We start from the raw sequence: 6,597 nt of genomic DNA on the forward strand, positions 1-6,597 counted from the left end.
GTTCAACTCCTCACAGAAAACTCATTAACTTTAATTTGATTAAAAAAATACCGCACCGATGGTTATGGGGGTGTGGCGACCGCCCTCAAACGTAACATCAAATATAAAAGAATCACATTCAACTCTGACCATGATGTCTTAATTATCAAAACCACCAACCTTACCACTAATATTACCATCTGCAACACGTATTTCCCCCCCAGTATAACCATTCATGATTTTAATACATAAATAACTAGAATTTTGAACTTCCTTGAACAGCATGAAAATGTCTTCCTACTGGGCGACTTCAATGCCAGGGCTACTATCTGGGGTGATGGCATGGATTCGCACAGAGGTAAGCATCTGGCGCAGCACATTCTACAATCCAATTTCTATAATTTTAATGACGGTAATTATACCTACCAACATGATGTTCGTGTAAATAGTGGGTCGATCCTCGACCTGTGCTTTTCCAACTCTGGCATTGCGTGCAAGTCACAAGTTGATGCGACCAGAATAGGGGGCAGCCGCCACTTCCCAGTGATCATTGAACTGACAAACATTACTAAAAGAAACGGTACATTTGTTGCTAAAAATAAACTTTTTAACTCTCTGAAAACACTTGAATGCGAGGCGTCGATCACCGACTTTGAAGACAAAATTAAACAAGAAATAAATAATGCTAGATACACACCTGAAGACAACAGAATACCCAAAGCGTGGTGGAATGAACACCTGGAAAAAACCTACCGCTTCTTAGTAATCGCCTTCAAGAAGGCGAAACACTCACCCAGTCCTGAGAATTTTGAGTCACTAATTACACAACAAAAACTGGGAAGAAGGAGGTTAAGCAGGCAAAAAAGGAGAATTTCAAAAGTAAAATTGACGAGCTCGACTGTGGCATGTCCAAAGGCACATGGCGCTTTGTCAGAGCTTTAAGAGGCGACTATGTTCAATCCAGAAGTGAGGTATGGAACCAGGAAAACAACCAGGAGTTCTTAGACATGTTAAGCAACCAAGTACCCAACCAACAAAACAACTTAGAAATTAATCGGCCCGTGGATTTCAACTCAAACCTTTTGCTATCTTTTGATGACATCAAATCTGTTTTAGAAAAAAAAAGGACTCAGCTGCTGGACATGACTGTATCACTTATAAGATGCTCAAAGCTCTCCCAGACCTCACCCTTGCAAATCTAATAACCTCGCTCAATGACATTTTTCATTCTAACCAGATACCGGACCACTGGAGAATTATTAAAGTTGTGCCCATCCCTAAAAAAACTGCGAGTTAAATGACTATAAAAATTTTAGACCCATAGCACTAATCACTGTTTTACTCAAATTAATCAATACTTGCATCAAAGATAGAATCAACCTTTTCCTGGAAGAAAACAATATGCTTCCTTTTAACACATTTGCATATCGCAAGAACAGATCCTCTGCCATGTGTCTTAATCACATTCTCCACCAGATCAGCATTCTCAGAAATCAAAAGAAGCATGTCATCTTCTGTTCTACGGATATATCTAATGCATATAATTGCGTAGATATAGGGCTCTTGAGAATGATATTGCTGGAATGGAACATTGAAAAACACTATGTTGAATGGATGATTAACTTCCTGGCTTTCAGGGTACTACGATTGGGATCCAACACCATAGAAATAAAAAATGGTCTCCCCCAGGCAAGCTGCCTCTCACCTGTACTTTTTAACGCCTATACGGCCAGTCTCCATGACCTCAATGATGATGACACACACTTTTTCCAGTTCGCGGACGATTTCTTTATAATTTAATCTGGCTCAAGTCTCGTGGGTGCTCAAAGTAACCTTCAAAACAAACTAAACAACTTTTCCCACAAGTGCAATCTCTTAAATCTTAATTTTAATCCTACGAAAACTCACCTTATGCATGTGACAAGAGGTCCAAAAAAGGATATAATCATAGACATAAATGGTGTCACAATCACACAAACCAACAGCATCAAGGTCCTTGGCAGGGTAATTAACTCCTCTCTCTCAATCGGCGATCACTACTCCATGGTAGTCAAAAATGCCGCAAACAACATAAAGCTCTTTAAACTTTTAACAAATATTAAATCAGGGCTTCATCCCCAAATATCCCTAAACATTTTCAAATCAGTTGTGAGATCTAAAATTTAATATTGCTCTACCACGACTGCCAATAGTTCTGTCTCTGCTTCTAAAAAAATTCGCACCTTTCAAAACAAATTCATGCGCAGGTGTCTAGGCTTAACCCCCTCGACTCCGATTCCTCTAATATATGCCCTCTCCAACGAGCTCCCGCCGCTGGAAAGATCTGTCTGGCTTACTGCCAAAGAATTGGTAAACCTCTTTTCCATACGTTCCCCCATCACACGCTTGTTAATGTCTGGTCCCTCAATAAATTCTAGCTACTCTTCTGTGTACAATAGATTTTCTCACCTTTTGGATCGTGTTGATGCGATTGATGGATTCCTCCCTTCCAACAACTTGAAAGTTTGCATAAAAAGTCTCCCTAGGAAAAAATCAGATATGTCTAATGAAAGTATTAAAGCTCATCACCTTTCAGTTCTAAATGAATACCAAGCTGGCTGCTTCCATATCATGTACACAGATGCCTCAATCTCTGAAGACAACACCGGGTGTGGAGTATATGACCACACGTCCAACAAAATGCATTCCTTTCAAATTGGCTTCAGGGCTTCCTCCACTTTTGGAGAGCTCCTGGCAATTGATGAGGCAGTCAACATTGCAATCCAGGATAATCGCACGCGCCTTGTTGTCTTCACTGATAGTCAAGCCGCTTGTCATATCCTCAATAATCCTTGCTCAAAGAATAGCATTGCACACAGAATACACAAAAGATTGACTAGCCACGGTGACATACATGTGTGCCTCATATGGACTCCTGGCCATGTAGGCATTCATGGTAATGAACAGGCCGATGAATTAGCTAAAGCCGCCACTGCTGATAGTCCACTCAAAGTAGTCAATCTCACTGTAGACGAAGCCTAAAGCAGATCAAAAATGAAATCCATAATCAATGGTACACTGAATTTCTGAGCTACTCGCGCTCAAATCCGAATTTATTTGCTAAAATCTTTCCGGTTAGAAGAAATCATACTTGGTTTAGAAAGCTTTCGCTTTCCCCGTCCGACATCAAGACACTTAACAGGATCCTTACAGGACATACTTATGACAATGCATATTTATGCAAAATACAAGCTGTTAGAAATTCAAGATGCCGTTGTGGTCAAATAGATGATTATGTGCACCTAACCTTCAGCTGTCGCTTTTTAATAATTTAAGATCAAGTTTCCCTGTTGTCAACAACTCAAGCACATTTGAGGAGATTTTTATCCAAAAAGACTTAACCAAGATTACTCAACTCTCTCGTTTCTTACAAAAAGCCAAATTTAATTTTTAAATTTTATTATGCATACAATAGGTATGCTGTCAATACGCTACTAGTACGGCATATGAAACAAGGAGGAATAACCTGGTGTTGTGTGTTCCGCTAAGGTCACCTGCCAAGCAAACAGAATTCAAAAAAAAAAAAAAAAAAAAAAATGCAAAATTTTGAAACAAAGAGGTAATTAACAATGTGTGAAAGGGGATGCAGCAAAAGAAATCTTAATCGAAAGATTAAGAAAGAAAAACTTGTGAATAAGTTGCGCCTGTGCCAGAGTGAGTTTTTAGGCAGTGATTCAGTGTGTGTTTCTGAGGAGCAATTCAGCAATGTTGAATGCAATCCTTTATGCTTTAGTGAAATGCCTGTTAGTGGAGATGTACCAGGTGAAGATGAGGGTAAAGTTGCTTTGCAAAACAAATTAGTTGAGTGGCTTCGCGAGTATAATCCCACCCGATCATGTGCAAATGCCTTGCTAAAAATACTTAACTCGGAGGGTTTGGCCGTTTCTTATCGATATAAGAACGCTTTTAAGAAACAAAAACAGACCTTGCAGTTTAGTATTGAGAACTGTGTCACCGGGCAGCTATTGCCATTTAGGTTTAACAATGCAACTTAGGAAAATCCCGCATCATCTTTTAGCAAAGGAAAATAAGATTATTTTTGATGTGGGTGTAGATGGACTACCACTTTTTAAAAGCAGTGCCCAAAGCTTGTGGCCCATAATTGGCAGATTTGTAAATATTGAAAGCATTCGAGTATTCTTAATAGGGTCTTATCTGGGTAAAGAAAAGCCATATAATGTCGATACTTTTCTTCATGATTTCATTTTCGAGATGAAGGAGTTGCAAGAAAATGGAATCGTGATTAATGACAGACATTTTGAGGTCATCTTAAGGGCATTTATATGCGATGCGCCCGCTCGATCCTTCATGTGTGACGTTGTCGGCCACAATGCACTCGTTGGATGCGCAAAATGCTATCAAAGAGGTACCAGAATTAACAATGTGACCGTCTTTAGCACATCCGTGGGGGATTTAAGGACAGATAGGGATTTTTCAGAAATTTAAGAAAAAAGATTTTCATAAAGCCTTTCATCAAAATAAGCAAAGCGAGCTAGAGATGATTGGAATTCAAATGGTCACCCAATTTCCGATTGAGCTTATGCATTTGCTGGATCTTGGTGTTGTACGAAAGCTTATTGTCTCTATTTTAATGGGCAAAACAACAGAAAATCTTGGGGTTGCTCAAAAAAATTTAATTTCTACAAAATTGGTTGCTATGAGTCCATTCATTCCCAGGGAATTTCAGAGAAAACCTCGAGGTGTTCATGAAATTCGCAGATGGAAAGCAACTGAATTTCGACAATTCGTTCTATATACAGGATCAGTACCTGCTAATTAGTGTAGCTTATCGATTACTTTCAACACCTACAAACTTTAGTTTCAACTTGGATGCTGCTGATGAAATGCTCAAACTTTTTGTACAAAATTTTCCTTTTTTATTTGGCGAATCCAGTGTGACTTTCAATGTGCATAATTTGCTTCACCTGAGAAAGAGTGTAGAGAATATGGGTATTCTTCCAAATTTTACAGCTTACGATTTCGAAAATTTTATGCAACAGCTCAAAAATAGTATTCCAAGACCTTCGAACATTTTACAGCAAGTGCATAACAAATTTATCGATACAGACCTCAAACAAAGATCAATTCCTACTGGCTTCAAAAGAAACAGAATAGAAAAAATTTTAAGCTTTCAAAATGATAAAATGTTCTTAAGCACAAAATTGCCAGATAATTTGTGTTGTATAAAGCCTTTTGGAGTTGTTAAAATTCTAAGCTTTTTAGAAGAAAATAGATTCTAAGGTGTGATTCTCACAAACCTAAATAACTTTTTTGAAGAGCCTTGCCAGTCTTTGAATATGTTGGGTATATGTACAGGTGATATTTATGAAAGAAGCCTTAAAAAAGAAATCTTCATGCTAGATAATATACAATCTAAAATGATGTATTTACCAATAGATAATAGATATTTGCTGATTCCTCTTTTACATAGTTATAAAAAAATATAAATTGTTAATAATTATTTACTAACTATATTTAGCTTTAAGACAATGTTGAAAAACACTTTCAAAAGGAAAGCATTTCAAGCTATAAATGTGACGGAAAACTCTTCGGAACCGCTCGTACAAGTTGATGAGCAAATTAACGGTAACTTATTCACTTAATAATTTATCTTTAAATCTGTAATAAATTCTATATGTTTCTCCTTTCAGGTTTAAAATCTAGAATAGACAAGCTCGAAGAAACAATAAATAAGCAGAACGAACTGATAATGGGAGAACTTGCTTCCATTAGTATTTGCCTTCGCCAACTTGTATCTCGCAAAGAAAATTACAACTGGAGGAAGCTGTTTCCTATTGAGACGGAAGAGGAGTTAATAAATTTAGAAAACATTAAAAATGTGGACGAGAAGGAATTGGTAAGTAAAGGATTCATAAAATAAATAGGAGGCATGTATACAAGGAACGGAGAAAACAAATAAGTTGATTCAATAAAATTTTACAACAACCTTTTTATTAAGAATTTGAAGAAAAATTATTAGTATGCATTTTATGGCCCTTTAAATTCTAGCTTAATATAGTGCAAGTTTCATGTAGCAAAGAATTTGCTTTGATTTTGGATATTTTTTTTCGCTGACAGTGTTACGTATTAGCCACTTGAAACTTGCACTTTATTAAGCTAATATTTACCTAGAGTTTTTCTGAAAATTCTGAATAAAAATCTTGTTAGGTTTACAATTTTTTTGTAATTTTTCTTTTAAGTTTGAAATTTGCACTTATATGGTTTTTAGATAATGAGCTGTAGATAACGACCGATTTTGACTATTTTTCTTTTGTTCGTTTAATCTAATTAATTTTTTATCATATTAAAGTTCATTATAAAACGAAAACCATATAAATCTAAAAATTATAAAAATTCAACAAAGTTACATCAAAGTTTTAAACTTCTTCATTAGAGTTTCTAAAAAAAAATAGTCTATAAAATTTTAGTAAAACAAAGTATATGTTTGAGGTTGCTAAAAATCTCGCTAATTTTCGATAAATGTTTTTGCTGGCGACCATCATTTGTACGAAAGAAAATGCGTGACACTGATAGCAAACAAAAAAATTATCAAAATCAATGGGATGTTTGAGCAACTTC

The 6,597-nt window shown here is 36.3% G+C and overlaps 2 protein-coding genes across 7 annotated transcripts in view; both read right to left on the reverse strand.

Moving 5' to 3' along the window:
• LOC118745552 overlaps positions 1-6,597 on the reverse strand; it is a 165,534-nt gene that overhangs the window by 119,098 nt on the left and 39,839 nt on the right. The gene's annotated exons all lie outside the window — the stretch shown is intronic.
• The window catches only part of LOC118745553, a 103,825-nt gene that overhangs the window by 57,307 nt on the left and 39,921 nt on the right, over positions 1-6,597 (reverse strand). The window lies entirely within an intron of this gene.

This window comes from Rhagoletis pomonella, unplaced genomic scaffold, assembly GCF_013731165.1.
Source record: "Rhagoletis pomonella isolate Grant_MI unplaced genomic scaffold, Rhpom_1.0 Rhpom_scaffold_00009, whole genome shotgun sequence".
NCBI lineage: Eukaryota > Metazoa > Arthropoda > Insecta > Diptera > Tephritidae > Rhagoletis > Rhagoletis pomonella.